The sequence below is a fragment of the Corvus brachyrhynchos genome, unplaced genomic scaffold (assembly GCF_000691975.1).
Source record: "Corvus brachyrhynchos isolate BGI_N302 unplaced genomic scaffold, ASM69197v1 scaffold10, whole genome shotgun sequence".
NCBI classification, from domain to species: domain Eukaryota; kingdom Metazoa; phylum Chordata; class Aves; order Passeriformes; family Corvidae; genus Corvus; species Corvus brachyrhynchos.
Window position 1 is genome coordinate 5,485,823 of NW_008236180.1, and position 16,868 is coordinate 5,502,690.

The following is a 16,868-nucleotide window of genomic DNA, read 5'->3' on the forward strand; positions in this document are numbered from 1 at the left end:
GAGGGGGATGGGGATGGGGGCTGGAGAGCGGGAGAGGGTCCTGTGTCTGGGGGAAAGAAAAGGAGGAGGGGGATGGAGGAGCGAGAAGAAGGGGGGTGAGGAGAGAGCAGGGGTGGGGGTTAGGGTAAGGGCTTCGGCATCACATCAAAGCCGCTCTATTTGCCGGCCCCCTGCGCACCTGCAGCCTCGCAGCCCCCAGGCTCGGGCTGCCCACCCTCGTCCGGGGCTATCTCAGCCTCCCTGCAGCCCCGGCAGGCTCATGGAGAAATTCTGGGATACATCACTGCGCCAGACCGAGGGGAATACAGTGCTCAAGGAGCTGCATCCGTGTCTGTGGTGGCAGAGAGCAACGACAGGACTTTGGTCTTTCCTCCAGCTATTGCTGGAGCTGAGCTGGCGGAAAAGGGAAAGTGGAGGAGCAGGTGCAGGGGCATTATTGAACCCAGGACAAACACGGCTATCGAGGCACTATCTATCTGCATGGTACGATACCGTGCCAGACACTGTCAGGCTGGGCATGGCTGAGTTACTGGTTGCAGAGGAAGCACAACCCTGCCAGAGTGGAGGGAGCTGAGTAGGAAAGCTGCGGGATACCCCAAACCCTCTGCATTTGCATTAACACATTTGTTTGGGCGTTTTTCTTTGCTTTTGGGGGACTTGCTGTCACTGTGGTTGGTTTGAGGTGCAGAGGTGGCTCTTGAGCAGTTTCACAGAAGGGTCTCCGGATCAGCAGCGACACCTGAGCACGCCGCACCCTCCAGTCCATAAACCACCCGGGCAGGAAGAATCCCAGCAGATGTGATGTGCACGTGTGAGACTCTGACCACACAGCTCCTGCATGCCCACCCATGCAGCCTTTGCAGCCCCTTTTGCATTTCTTCCAAGAGCTGTTCCACGTCACTTGGGGATTTGGCTCATTTCTGCATGCTCACAGATAAATAATTCAGGCCCTCCATGTTTTGCTCCTGAAGTGCAATCACCACTCCATTTCCCAGAGCGCACAGCATAACCTGGGTAATGGAAAAGCCCAGCTAATACTGCACGAGGCAGAGAGGAGGGCAAATACATGGGCAGACATCTGACATCCAGCTGCCATGCCGAGCCCTGCTGTCCCCTCTCTGCCCAGTGCAGGGGCAGCAGTGGGGCACCTTTCCCACAGCTGCTGCCAGAGCTCAGGACACACACAGAACCAAGAGCTGGGGCAGAGGCTGAGGAAGAAGCAGACCCAGCAGCTCATCAAAGCTCATCTTGGGCTATGGTGATGTGCTGTTCACATCACTGCCTCCTCCTTCTTGTCTGTGGCTCCAAGATGGAGCTGGAAGGTGCTGCCTTTTTTGTGCCATCCTTGCTCCCCATGGAGCTGCAGGTAGATGGGGTCCTTGTGGGGCTTGGTTAAACTGGGAGCTGTTGAATCTGCTTTTAAAGTAAAATGACGCGTAGGAGAGCCTGTTGTTTACGACAGGCTGTGGTCAGGAAAACCAGGAAACATTTGCTTCATGTATACTCCCTGATATTGCTTTATTATATACAAATCATTTCCTGCACACCGAAGCTGGGGCACTGTTTTTGCTGGTGCTGTGTACTCACTGAGGAATAAGGCCCTGTTTCAAACCCTTTATATTCTAAATAAACAAGGTGGAAAGGACAACAGATGTGCAAAGGTGAAGCAGTGTGTCAAAGGCATCCGAGCTGGGGAATCCCCCCAACATTTCCTGTTCCACAGTGCAGAGCTGCATGAATCATTGGCTCTGGCTGCAGCAGGATGCATCCTGCTCCTCAGCTCTGCTCACTTCTCCACATTCATTTGGGTCCATCCTGCCTTGGGTGAAGCTGTCCTCAGACGTGCAGAGTAATTTTTTTACTTAGTTTTTCGTGATTTTTTCTTTTTGTTCAGCATCTCAAAGTCAGTTACCTCTTGGGTGAGGAAGATGTAAAGATAAGGAGAATGTGCTGTGGATTTCCATGAGCTAATAGCAACTGTGATAAGGTATCCAAGGGAGAAGGTGTGGTGAGGCAGGACAGAGGACATCTGGAAGAAGTCTGTCTCCTACTTAAGTCTTTAAGAGATGCTGGGCAGGCACAGCAAATCAGCCTTGCCATCTCTACTGATTCACTTGTAAATAAAAAGAGTCTGTCCCAGGGGCAGGTTTAGTTGAACTCCAGTTTTTCAAACCCCAGGGCTCAGCATGAGCCAGTGCACACCTTGCTGGGTGAGTGGCAGAAGGCTGCTCCAGAGCCTTTGGGGCTTATCCCAAAGATCTTGGTAGCTGTTCTAAGGGATAGGAGAAGCTGGAGTTTGTTTCCCAAAGCACAGAAGTTGTTTCTGAAAGCATGGGGCTGTGTCTGCCTCTGTCCATCCTTGGAGCTGAGAATTATCAGGGCAGTGACAATAATAAACAATAACAAGGAGACTGATAACTGCATTAGTAGTGTTATTACTAACATTATAATTATTATACGATTGGTATTGTATATGTCACTATCTCCTCAGGTTTGGGGCACATTCATAATTTTAGTTAGTCTGAATTCCTGATTTTATGAGTCGTGTTAACACTTGCAGATAAGCCTGCACCGGTCTTCATTCAATATTTCACACCAGGATGGATTTATGATGTGTTGTACTCCTGTCAGAGGCTTTGGGAGTGTCAGCAGCTCTGGGCTACCATTTTTTATAAATCTCCATAAATCATTAAAACTCTAGGTTTAATGAATGCAAATTCAGTGCCACAGAAGGGAAGTCACTGGCTGGAGGCACTCCCAGAGCTGGAATCGCTCTGTCGTGAGCGGATGTTGAAAGATGTTCCTTCAAGTTCAGTCCTGTGAGCCACGTGGGGGCTGAGATGATTGTGACAATCTTTTGGCTAAACCTGTGCAGACGTCAACCTTTTCAGTGCCCATCAAATCTTGTTTTTCCAAGACCCACAGAGCTGACAAGGCAAGAAAGGGGAGTTGTTGTATATTCATCATGTGAAGTCCATTTCTGGGAGCATTTACATTTTTAATATAGTTAAGTGTGCACGTATTTACAGGATTAGATTAACACAGCAATAAACAATTTATTTAAAGGCATAATGTCTCATATGGATTTCGGGTGCCTGAATGACCATTTCCTAATACTGCTGTTGTAAATACTTCCATGATTCACATCTCCTGTTGCAGAACAAGCAGCAAATCTCCAGGAAGGAAGAACGGATCTGGATTTTTTTTTTTCCCAGAAGAAGATTTTTTTAGAGTTTTATTGTAACTCTAATTTGAGCCAGAAATCCATTCACAGGAGACGTGTAATAAATAGCAAATAAAGATGGAATTTTTCAAGAGTGCTGGTGCTGGTTTGCAGTGGGAAAAGCACTTCTGAAAATCCCCACCTGGGATTTTTATCAGACTTTGTGTTATCCTGTTGTAAGACCCTGCTGGCTTTGCAAACTGGACCATCTGAATCTGTTCAGGTCTGTGAGCTGCCTTTATTATTACAAGAGCAAAGGTTGCTGTAAATGAAAGGGTGAGGTAGGAGATTTAAAGTAGCTGCTGATTAAACAATAGCAACTGGTGGCAGAGGCATCACAGAGCTGAAAGCATAACTGTGTTTAAGGAAGAATTATACAAATTCCTGCGTGACACATGCTTTGCTGGCTGTTAAACCTCATAATCTCTGTGCAAACCTCTAGCTCAGGGTGCCCCTGAGGTGCTGGTTGTCACTGGCCAGGGCAGTGAGTGTCCTGTTCTCACCCTCTTTATAAAGCAATAGCACTGCCCCTCTGGGCCTGGGGGTTATTGGGAAGCTATATTAGGAACTTTATTGCTCAGCATGTGCAGAGTATGATGTGTTAATTTTAAAGGAGATAAGGGAGAGCTGGAGCTTCTCTTTGGAAGATTTCTGAAGGGTCTGAGCTCTTTTTCCTCAGGTCTTTCCCCGAAAGTGATGTGCAGACACCACAGCCTTCCTCTCCTAAGAGAGAAACACAAGTAAGTTCTCGCACTCCAGTTGAGTTTTATTTGAAGAAAATATGACATTAAATTGTCAAGAATGATAGCAAAGTCCAAAAACACCATCACCTGAAGGGAAAACACGCTGTAGCCAAGTGCAGCAGCCGTAGGTCTGTCCTTACAGAGTCTGAGCAGTGTGTGGCACCCGGCAGCTCTGCCTCCCCACCAAGGACATTTCAGCCTTAGGAGTTATAAGGGAAATTTTCACTGATAAGCACAATATTTTTGTAACTGTTGCTTTTTGGCAGAAAGCAGCCCAGATTTGCAAAGCCACACCACTGGTGTGTTCCAGGTGCTGTTGCCATCAACACCCCCAGCCCCTCTCAGGTCTGGGCCCGCTGCTCTGGGCAGGCTGTCAGCAGCACAAGGGCTCCTTCTCTGTCCCAATGTGCACAGGAGCTCCTCAGCCGCGTGTGGGAGTGCTACAGAAATGCAAACAGAAAGCATGAATAACAATATTTACAATCCAGATCATTGCATGTGTCATGCTTGGCTCCAAAATTTAAATTCTTTGAGCATGACCAACCTTCTGAGTTCTTATTTGGGAGGGACTATAAACGATGCCCTCTCTCCTGAGATGAGGGCTGGGACAAGGCATGTGCTGCACCTTACCTTCATGGGTTGCTAGACCGAAAGCTGCACTCCAGGATGAGGATCACCACTTGGGGAGCTGTGGGAATCCCCCCAGCTTGGGGAGGGAGTGAGGGCAGAGATGTGCCCCAGTCCTGCCTTTCCTCTGTTCAGGTTACTGTGGGGGAAAAGCTATGAAGAATAATCAGACAAAAACATATAAAATCAGAGCATTGTGACAGCTCAGAATTCACCACGTTCTTGTACCACTCAGGAGTGCAAACAGGAGTGTGAGGAAAATCCCCTGCACTCCGGTCTGTGCTCCTTATCCATTCGCTGTGCCGTTGGCACCGTGTCCAGTGGGAATATTTAGTCCTCATTTATCAGCAGCACAAACTCCAGCACAGCAAGGAAGAGCACTCTGAGCTCTCACAGGGCACGAGGGAGGCAGCAGCATCTTGGAGAAGATCCCAGCAATGCCTGCGGTGTGTGGGAAGTGGTGGAGAGCACCAGCACAAGGGTTTGAGCTCTGGTTCTGGCTGAGTTGCCACGGTCAACACATTGTGTTTGTACAGCAAGAGGAGATCTGTTCATCAGAGCAACACCCTTCCTCTTTACGTGTGTTTCTGAAGTGTAATCACCATCAAACTGCACTTAGCACTGCTTCTCTCTTGCTAGGAAACTAGAGAATGAGCTTATTTTCAGTCACCAAAGGCTCTACTTTTTATTTTAATAAAGTCTGATGAAAAACAACATTATAACTAAGGCAATAGACTTTTAATTACTTTTTTTCATAATCATTTTATAGGCTCCTGTTGAACTAACTGAGTCTTTCAACTTTTTTTTGTTCTTGGCTTAAAATGCTGGCACAAGCATTGCTCCAGCTCTCAGCAATTTGCTCAGCCCAACGCCCCCTGCAGATTTTGGTAAATGCTGCCGCTGCAGTGCCGTGGGGTACTGAGGTTTATTGACAGTGGTATCATCTGCCCATGGGATCTGGGAGATGGTCAGGAGCAGCACGTGTTCGGGAAGAATATGTTCCAGCATGATCTGCAGCATACAGTTGGCTGTATTGGAAAGATTTCCAGACAGCTATCGATTTTCCAGTCCTGTAATTAGTTCAGAGATTATAAACATAGAAAATATTGCTCCAGAAATTGATTTTTTTAATTGTTCATAGCACCAAAATATGGTGTAACTGCGAAGCACATCACATGCTTCCTGCAGAGGAAGACTTTGAACTTTGGAAAAATATTATCCCTGTAAACATGGAGAAGAAATCATGAGGCTTATTTCTATCACTATCTCAGAGAAGGCCTTGACCGCACTGGTTCTGGCTGGTTTTGAAAATCCAAGTCTGGAATGTCTCCTTTTTTTTTTTTATTGCTTCCAAGCAACATTTTTTCACCTCTAATTATCAACTGAAGGAAGATGTCTCTTCTTTTCTCTGAAGGGGAATTTGGGTCTTCCCCTGGGAGGTGAATGAGCTGGTCACTCCTTCACAGTGACTCAGTGGCCTCATTGCACACCCAGGGTGGGGTGGCTGTTGCTTATGGAAAATAAGAGTGGATAGGTCCAGTAAAAACTCAGACTTTGTCTTCTAAAGAAGCTGTTATTTCTGTCTAGCAGGATAATGTCAGCGGGTGGCAAAGCCAGGAGACCCCAACAGAGGCAACAAGGTCACTGCAGTTAGGGAAGTTATTAGAATTATTTCATCTTCATTGCTCAACTGTGCCAGGCATTCAACAAGTAAGTTGAGTCACTTCTCTAAAGAAATTGCAAATTAAGAAGGTTGGGCACAGGGAAAAACCCTCCAAAAAGAAAATTTCCACTTTACAGGAATTACATCTTCTGATGTAGTCACACAGGCAGTCGGAAAATTTGTCTACTGTGAGGTTTCTTGCAAAATCTGTGAAATCTCAGGAAGTGAGGAGAAATGTTCCTTTTTAAAGCCCCAAACCTAACAATAATAAAAATAGTCCAACTGGACAATCTGACTTGGTTGAGAAACTGCTTCTGCAAGTATATAATTCCCGAATAAACCCAGTCTCAGCAAAACCTTGGGCAGTCTCAGGAGCTGGGAAGTGCTGCAGTTAAAGGAAATTTACTGAGCCATTAATGAACCTGGGGCTGTCCCCTCCCTCACCCACAGCAGCTCCCGAGGCGAGTGGTGTCAGACCAAGGCATGAGTTCTCCTCCTGCACATGCAATCATTGCAACAGCCCAATTTTATTTTCTGCAGGAGAATGGTATCACTGGGAGGATCGTTACACAAGAATCCTATAGGAGAAAGGAAATCCTGTAGAAGGAAAGGAGGAGAAAATGCTGCTTTATTTATATTTTACTGTTGGGTGTTGGACTAGATGATCTCCAAAAGTCAGTTCCAGTCCCAACCATTCTGTGGTTCTGTGACTTTTTACCTCCCCAAAGAATTTTAGGGTCACCTGGATTCCTGGGAAGCAGGATTTGGGGTATGGATGAGAGGAGTGAATTGCAAGTGCTTCCCCCATCTCCCTCTGCTCTAGGACAGTGGATATGCGGAAAAATGTGAAGAATCTATCCAGTCTTTGTGTAAGTGAATCCACCTTCCATGAGGGCAGAGCGGGATCCACAGGGTTCCTGGTATTTTGGGAAAGCACCAGGCAAGCCTTAGTGCCCCTTAACCACGCACTTTTGGGGTTAAGCAACAACCAGGCATTTTGGGAGTTACCCGCACCCTTCCCGAGGTGGGGGGATTTGCGGGATGACCTGCGGCATCTCTCAGTTCTTTTCTCCCCTCGGAATGCCTAACGGGATAGGGATGGCTGCAGCCGAGTTAGCCCAGTCTCACTCTCCCATCTAGTGGTAAAATCAGGAAAAGTGGTGCAGGTCGAAAAAAAGAAACTTTGGCTTTCTGGAGCTTTTGGAGGGGTGTCGTTGTGGGCTCAGTTAAAGCCATAATCCCCACCTTGGGAATGTCACTGAACTGATCCAGAGGGACACACAGCAAAGTGCAAAGATGGCTCTGAGTCCTTCCCCGGGTCCAGTGGGGTTTGGGGTGCCCCTACTCCAGGAACGAGCCATGAAGCAAAGAGGTCTGCACAATGAAGGATACAGCCCGGGAGGGGCAGTCTGGATGTAAAAGCACGAACTTCTTGAGCAAAACAATCTCCTAAAGCACTCGTGGAGGGTGGGAGGTGGAAAATTTTACGTCTTCCCACAAATAACCTCTTACCGTCATATAACCACACGTGAGCCCCACAGCTGCTCCCTGCCTTCTCAGAAAGGCCACTGTGGGCCCCCAAAAACAACCCACAAAGGCTGGTGCATAGGCAAGGTCATCCTCTCAGGAAATGTGCTCTCGGAGATGTGAGCTGGGGCTGCACTGCTGAGCGTGGGATGCAGAGCCCAAAACCTCTGCAGTGCAACAGCCTCTCCTAGGAGGGGATTAGGGGAGGTTGAGGCATGGAAAGGTGGGTTACTCTGAGCTGTAAAGTTGTGTTTTATTTCAGCCAGACCCACAGAGCTGGAGGGGAAGGGTTTCACATCTCCCACAAAAATTTAAGATGCTCAAGGTGATTCAGGCAAACCCCCCCCGCACACACTTTTTCTATGAGGAACTGGTGCAGAAGCAGCTCAGTGAGGGCCAAACACCATGGGGGTGTTTTTCCCCAGGTAGAGGAGGTGCAGGGGCTCAGGTTCTGCAGCCCTGGATTCAGGAGGCTGAGATTCCCACTCCAGTGTCCACAACTCGGTTCCAGAGACCTGAGATGCAGATTGGATGAACCTTTACAGAAGATTTATGTTCTCATGTCAGACAGAAGATTTGCGGTATTTCCTGGAAGGCTGGCTGATGTTTCACTTTCAGCAAATAAGGTCAAAATCACAAGGGGGGGCGAAAAGTCATCTCTCATGGATCAGCTGTTTGCCAGCCCCAGAGGTGCGTTTGTCTCGCATCTCTGTTCATATAAAAACACTTTCCTGGAGCAGCATGCTGCTAAACGTGGCTTTTCCGAGGGTGTCACCCACACAGTCTGCAGCACAAAGAGACTCAGCTGGGAAAAGATAACTCAGAGGAGTACGGGATTCACACCTACACTACCAGATTATAAAAAGGAAACAAAAAGGAAAAGGTACTGGGCAGGTTTGGAAGGGTAAAAAGGAAAAGACTGGTCAGGTAAAAAGGAAAAGATTGGTCAGGTAAAAAGGAAATCGGCAGGAGGTTCCTCAAGCAGCCTCCCCATGATGCCAGAGAGGGATGCAGGTTGTCCAGCATCAGAGGCAGCCGGCGATGGGGCCGGGGCACCTCGGGGGATGCCCGAGGCAGTGCTGGGCTGTGCTGGTGGGACGGGACGGCGCTGGGCTGGGCGCGGTGCAGGGGGAGCAGGGCGGGCGCTGGCGGAGGGTGCTGGCCCCGGCTCAGCCGCCGCCCCGCTCGCATCCCGGCGTGTCGGGAGAGGGCAGCCTTGGCCACGGGCGGGTGAGGGAGGGAGGATCCGCACCCCACCGGCCCAGCACCGCCCAGGAGAAGCTTAAAGGAGGGCGTTTAAGTGCCCAGTGTGGAAAAGGGGCTTGTTCCGATGAAACATGAAGCCACTGGCTCTGCCGGGAGTCAAGCACCGTCCCATCTGCATCCTCGAGGATGTCCCAGGACGTGATCCACACGTCCTTATGGTGGGATGAAAGCACACCTGGAGCAAGGTTCACCGTGACCTGCTGCTCCCAAATCTCCTCTCCACCAGACTTGTAGACATAAATTATGTTTCCCTTCTTCACTGCAGACCACCAGGCTTATCCATTTGGCTGCAACAGTACCACGTGTGCCACAGCCTGGGGACCCACCTGGGACATCCTGGACTTGCAGCTCCAGTGACTCACCCGCAAACCCTCCCTGGAAATCGTGTTCCCTGCTACAGCACAAAAAAAAACAACAACAACAACAAAAAAAAAAAAAAAAAACCCAGGAAAAAGTTAATGAAAAGACAAGCTGGAAACGTGGAAGCACAGTTAATGCTACTGCTGTGATGCTTCGTTTGAGCTGCAAAGAGAAGATAAAGTTCTGCCTCCCACAAGAGATGTCACTGGGGAGAATGATTCCTTCCTTCTCTAAATGGCATCGCATTGTTTTTTCTCTGCAGCTTGCTGCCAGCTTGGAGTCACAGCCTGTTTTTCCAGGGCAGTAATCTGGTTAACCGACAGTAGTGGTGCCCTCCATCCCATCTCCCCACCACCCTCCCAGACAAGATCACTACAAAAGATACTCAAAAATAGATTCACCTAGGAAAGAAGAATAAATAAGGGTTGCTCTTCGCATGTGAATAGCTAATGAAGACCCACTTAGCAGTCTCGGCAGACTCATCAGCATCGGCGGCTGAGCCTTGATTGTGTGTCTGCAGCTCCGTTCCTCTTCTCTGCTCATTAGACCCAGGTCAAACGAAACACACACAAACCGTGGCAGAAATGCTAAGAACCAATGGAGATGGGCATAGTGAAGACCCATTCCAACTGGAAAATTGCAGGTTAGGAATTTTTATTGCCTGTTACATGGAGCTGTTTCATCCAGCACCCAGGGGTAGGTCACTTCTAATCCCCAAGGGTGAGATCCAGCCCGTCACAATGTCCCATATCTCTCACTGACCTGGACAGTCCTGCATGGGGAGCACTGGGGCACATTTTGGGGTTGTTCAGGATCCAGTCTGCTGGTACTGCCCAAAGAGCTGCACCAACTTGGGTACAAAGGCAGCAGGTGAGGGTTGAAGGGGTGACACCTCTGCTTGGCACCCATCTCCTGGAGCAGCTCTGCCACCCTCATTGATCACTGCACTGCTCTCCTCTGCCAGAAAGACTTGTCCCTCTTAGCATGAGATGTTTCAACCAGCTATAGAGTCCTGTGAAACTATAGTGAATACCATACATAAATAGATGAGGAGCTCTATGAATACAGGGAATCTTCTAACGGGATTTTCTTCTTAAACACCTTAGGACACTGATTTCTCTCTTTCCTGAAACCAAACCTGGTGCGCTCAGGCACTGCAAGCTGAAGTTAATACTACATTTGCTAATAACCTGGGAATGAAGAAAGGGAACAAAAAAAAGTAAGAAAGAGCAAGGCAGCCAGATCCTGCCTCACCCTGTCTTGATTGTCTGTCACTGAATTGTGGCGAAGCATAAGATGGGAGAGGGATGCAGAGGTGTGAAGCACCATTGCCAGAGGATTCTGCTACAGTCTGGATTATGTTGGTGTAAAACCTGCTCTGTTCTACTTGTCTGTGCTCTGAGACCTCCCTGACAGTGATTACTCACAGAACATTCCATCTTCACTCCTCTCTGTTCCTAACCTAACAAACCATCCTTTTCTCACCAGTTCTGGGTCAGAGGAAAATGTTGTTATTAGGTTACCTCTATTTTATGGTCTCTTAATTATTTCCACCTCTGTGATTACACTAATTAGCTAACTGGTTTCTAATGGCTGTACAGTAGCTTGCATTACACTTTCATTAATCACAGCCTTAGCCAGCCTAGTTAAGAGTCCCTGATTTTTTGCATTATAATTTGAAATTATTAAATGCAGAAGTAATCTGAAGGGGAGAAAGGAGTCAATAGGAATAGACACCACCTTCTCCAGCAGCTTGGCAAAGAGCCTCTGATATATTTAGAAACGTTATGATTCACAAGAGCCCGCCAACCATTTACTTAGTATCTATGAAAGTAAGAAAAAAAGGTAAGTCTGAAGTTTTCAATCACAGCTGTTAAAGGCTCCTTCTCACTTTCTTTGATTCGAGGCAGTTGACTGACACATTCAAATGGGATCAAAAATAAAACAACTGACAACACATCTCCTCCATCCTGATGGCTGTGACCGAGCACTCGCTGCAGCTACACCCAGGACAAAACAGAAATGAAAATCAAAGAGGAGGTTGAGTTTTTGCTGCTGGAAAAACATTACTCTGACAGCTCTCAAGACCTTCCTATAAATCCTTGCCTAGGGAGATTATTTGATGTGCTAAAGGACTTCTTAAAATAATCAAAATTAAGAACAAAGCATCTCACACTGGATAGCTTAAATACCTGCACAGGGGAATGTTCATCATTGGTTATGATGGAAAGTCAGAATAACAATAAAAATAATAATCAAATAATATTTTTGGTTTTATTATTGTTATTGACACCTACGTAACGGGAAGTTCAGAAGGCTGTACAAACACCAATAAATTAATTCTGCCAACCTGCTGCATATCAGGCACCCAGTTCAGTGAGGTGCTTCACTGCAGCACAGTTTTAGTGAGCACTAAGTCAAATGCTTTTAGAAGTTGGGACACGGGTGATGATGCTCTTGCCTGCCAGGGTGTCTTTGACAGGGAGGTGGAGGCAGAGAACCTTCATTTCCTGAAAATAAGAGGTTGAAGAGGCCCCATGACAAGCAAACCTTTAAATAGGAAAAAAGTAACAATAATACTGAGCAAAATATTGCTTCAGGGAGAAATTTCTGCTTGGTTTTAGCACAGATGTTGATATTGCACACTCAGAAATGGCTGTGTGGAAGCACATTATTAGATGGTGCACAAAGAAGAGAGTTGGATTTGCAAGGGAGGAACTAAAGCATTTAAAAATTAAAAGACATTTTAAAAATGCCTCCTGAAAGGCATCTTTTCTCTGAAGAAGAAGTTATGAGTAGAGAGACTGAGCTTCCCCAAATCACGGAGTCTTAAAGTCAGAGCCTGTCAAGCACTTTTCCGACACTTTGCTTCAAGAAAAGGGAGCTCTGGTGGGAACTGCCGCCTCTGCAGATCCCCTGAGGGCTCCTCTGCGTGTGGAAAGGCTGTGCCAGGCTCAGCTCCCAAAGCCAGCCTGGGTGGGAACTCCTGCATCACCTAACCTGCAAATGTGCGTTCATGTGCTCAGGAACACACCTGGAGCAGGGATCTGCACCGGGCCAAATTTCCCCAAGGCAAGCCTGTCCCAGACACCCATCCAGCCTGCTGCCTGCACCTCTGTGTGTGAACTCCAAACAGGTTATCCAGGCAGCACCCTCACTACCTCCCAGGAAGATCCCACAAAGCACAAGGGCACTCTTTTCAAATTAATGAATGTAATTTCAAAACCCACATCCCTCGGGAGGAGGGAATCCTGAGCCCTGTGGGCCTCGGGAGTCTCCGGCTGAAGCAGAGAGCAGCATTTTGGGCCTCGTGCATGCGAAGGTGGCACAAAGCAAGGCTGGCACACAAAGGTGATGGCTCTGCACTTTGCATATTCCCTCTGTGCACCGGGCTGGGATTTTTCATTTCATCCATAATTCATGGTTTGCTGCAGCGACTCCACAGAGGCAGCACAGGACCTCAGCCCCGCTGATAACAAGGGAAAGGCAGAGTTGCTTTTGTTGCCAGACTGCAAACTGTAGAGCTCGGGTCCAGCTGGCCCATCACTCCATCCCAATTAACCTGCAGGCAGAGGTGTGAGCAGAGAGTGACACAAGGGCTATTTGCCCCTATAGATAAGTGGCTGCAAGTGGCCACTGCCAGCCCCACACGAGCCCACGCTGACCCCGCCGTGTGGGCTGTTGGTAGCCAGGGCAGGCTGTGCCCAGCACAGCGCAGGGCTGTTGCTCCTCCAGCCCTGCACCTTTGTTACACATGTACATGTGATTGCTAACCCAGCTCAGTGTTTGATGCCCCTGCACTGCTAAATTTTGGGGCCAGGCTGCTTTTTTTTTTCACCTGGCCCCAGCAGTGCTGAAAGGTGACAGTCGTTGCTGTCCCTGTGCACAGGGAGGTCACTGTGCCACTCTGGCTGTGTCACACATACAAAGCAGCCCATGCTCCCTCCCACGGCTGTAAACCTTCCTCCTCCAGCCCCCCTGCCTTTCCTCTCCATAACACACAGACCAAAAAACCCGGTTTGTCAGAAGCGAAAGTGTTTGGGGAGATTAAAATGTAAATGTTGCACTTGGCTTTTCAAAGGGGGTTTGATATTTTACTTGTGACTCTGCAAGGAAATAGATTTTTGATAACTCTGCGGAACTGCTGCTGCCCAGCCACTGCTGCAAACAGCCAAGACCTTAATAAATAAATTCTCTGTCTGGCAGCTCCGAAAACCAGCTTGCTGGTGGTTTGGAGAAATACTGGGAATTTCAAAGCAGTCTTGCACAAGGAGACCTGTAATTACAGCAGCCTCTCCTACACTGCCTGGGTCTGGGTGGAGAGGGGGAATGCACAGTGTCCTCCTTGACAGTGCTGGCAATAAACACTATATATTATTTTCTACTACATTTATTAACTTGAAAATATGGGGAAAGGGCTATGTCAGGTGTCATGCTTTGCACTAGATATTACCCATGGATGGGACATTAAAAGAGAATGTGAAAATAATTCAGACAGAATTCCTGCCTGGCTTGGCTCTGGTTTGCAATCTCATCTCCTTGGAAAACCTGCAGAAAGGTCTGCCTGAACCCAAAACTAGGTCCTTCCTGAGGCAATTTTTTTCCTTAACTTTATGTGATGGATCCAGGTCTCTTTTCTCTGACTCTCTGAGTCTGCAGAACCTTGCACTGTCCTCAGCACCCAGCACCATGAACAGCTTTGGCTCCATGCTGACAGACACGTGACACTGTGGCCTGTGCATTATCCAGGCACCTTGTTGATCCAGACTGCTGTAAACACTGGGGAAATTCAGGGAAAAAGTAATTAAAAGAAGTTTGCTGACTTTCTGCTGACCGCCAAAGCTCTTGTCCCCCCACCAGTGTGACCAGAACTGAGCTGCTGGGATTTTTGGATCCCCAGATGGGACACATTTAAATAGTTGAACCTCAGTATAAAAAGTTCTTGGCACAAGGCTCTCAGTGGAAAACTATGACCACATAAATATGTACAGCTTTGTTACCAAAAAGCTTGATGAGTTTAAATTAACCTTTCTTCCATAATGCATGTAATAACCTGAATATGACCATTGCACAAGTAGACCAGCAGTACTTGGAAATGATGAGCAAGGCAAGAATCACTCACAGCATTAATCTGGAAAATAATTTCAAACAATTGAGATCTATATGAAAATGAACAGACCACACATTAATAGACCTTGAGCCTGCTCTGTAAACTTAGCTACTCACTTTTTATCCCTTAAGTAAACTAGGAAGAGTAATGTATTTATAGCCTCTTGACGTAAGTAGCCTCAGTGAAATATTGTATGTAATAAATATTCTGCCATCCCTGGGAGCCTACAGGACAAAGCGGTACCAAGGTACTGCAAAGGCAAACTGTATGTGGCTAACGAGTCTTGGTGAGCTGCCAGCCAGCTGAAAACACTGAAATGAGAGAAAGCAATGAAAACATAGACTTTATTAATATAGGAGTGAGTTTTATTAACACAACCGCAATGCAAGGTCAGTGGGCAAAGATTTTTCCCTTTCAGCTTTGCAGGGCACCTTTAATCATTGCTTTCAACTATCACCTTGGAGTTTGGTCAGCTTTATGCCAATGTTTTGTTGTTTGTCAATCATTTTCTCCACTGTTTTTTTCCCCCCTTTCCTTGCTGATGCAAAAATCATAAGATCTTGGCCCTTTTTCCCTACCCCGTGCTGCCAGCATTGCTTTTTACCCAATTACAAATTACACAGTGCATCTGCATTAAACCAAAATGTATTCATCACTAATTTTAAATAAGGATGTCATTTGTAAATGCTTTATTCATAATTAATGGAATTATTACTGGGTGCAGCCACATTCTTCATCCATGTACTGTAAGATATGTTGTAAAGTGCATTAGTAAAAAGCTTTATAGATGAGGATATGACAACCTGACTGTGAAGCACATTACGTGATGTACTGTGGCTATTGTTGTAACAATCTTCATACAAGATTTTAAGCTATCAGTAAGCCAGGGGCTGATTGATAGTGTAAATGTTAATAATTAATAATAGGATAATGTTGATAGCTGTGATTCTATGATGAGTATGGATTTTTTTAGTCAGTATTATGCTAATATGCATTATTCACTGAATCATAAAATCACATTAGAGATGAGAAGGTCCCTCTGGCTTTCTCCATTCATATCACTGATGAGTCAATGCTGCTCCTTCCTAACATTTCCAAAGCAGCTTTTTTCCTCTGCCTTTCTGCATGAAATCTCTAAGTTAAGAAGTATATTTTAAAACAAATTTAGAGCCCCTGAATATGTGCTTACCAGAGTGATGTGTAAACTCACGGCCTTCAGGAGAGGAGTACAACAAGCTGCCTGCTCTTGGCATGGGAGACAGAGGACATGAGGGACCCTCCACTTTGTTTACAAGAAAATAGTTTGAAATGAAGGAATTGCCACTGCAATTCCTTTCACTTTGGCACTTGAATCGTCCAGCAAGTTGAAACCATCAGGCACACGTACCTTGTGCAGTGGCTACAGGAAGGTCCTTGGGCTGATGAGCAACAGGTAACGCAGGTGGGATGTGAAGAAGGAGACATAAGAGAGAGAAGCAGAGAGCTGTAAAGTGGCTCAATAGTGATGTCATTTTTTTTTTCAGCTGAAATTATCTTTTTTTTATATCCACTAGACAGGACGAAAACAGGCATTATGTCATGCGGGGGGAAGTGAATGTCGGTTTGCCGCCGGGCACAGACTCCTCAGAGGATGTGAAATGCCAATAGCACTCTCCAAATCAGGATTTAGAAATGGATATGGTGTAATGGTCCCGGGGACGTGCTGGATTCCAAGGTTCCCAGCAGGGAAATCTCCCCTTCTCCACCCAGCAGGATTGTCTCCATCGCCCGTCTCACGGCCGCCCTCGCAGGACCAGAGATATAATTTTGCCTTCTCCAGTTTCAAAGCCTGAGATTCAGGAGAGCTCCTTCCTGGTACTCAGCTGGTTGTAGATAACCTAAGCCAAAGGCATCAGATACGCTGAGCTCACTGGCATTTTCCTGCTGGCATGGTGTCCGACAGGGAAGGGTGTGCTCCACGCACCCCCTTAATGACATTTTAATTCCTTAAATTGTGCTAACACCCACCCGGCTCTCTGGCAGTGCAGGAACACAGCTTATGGACTAGTGTGAGAGCCATGTTCAGGGAGAGAGGAAGTGCTTGTTAGTACAGGAATTCTCTTATTAAGGAAATTATTATTGGTAGCTTTTTCTTAGAGAGATGAGAGTGCTCAGAGCTGATCACTGATTGCCTTTCCCATCCCTGCTCCCTCCCCACCTCTTGGACTTTGCGTTTGGCTTTTCAACGTTTTTATTTCAGATAAATCTGCAAGCGCATTTCCAGGTGGATGTCACCAGGATCCACTTCCTCCCAGCCCACAGACAGTCTGTCTCTTATCTCACTTACATTAGTATCAATTATTTACAGCA

General features: G+C 46.9%; 1 long non-coding RNA gene across 1 annotated transcript in view; it reads right to left on the minus strand.

The window, feature by feature from the left end:
* Positions 1-660: 660 nt before the first annotated feature.
* LOC108446774 overlaps positions 661-16,868 on the minus strand; it is a 23,095-nt gene continuing 6,887 nt past the window's right edge. The window contains exons 2-3 of the long non-coding RNA XR_001862072.1: positions 4,054-15,937; positions 661-3,946 (exon numbers count right to left, since the gene is read on the minus strand). This is a non-coding gene — a long non-coding RNA (uncharacterized LOC108446774). The remainder of the gene's footprint in view (positions 3,947-4,053; positions 15,938-16,868) is intronic.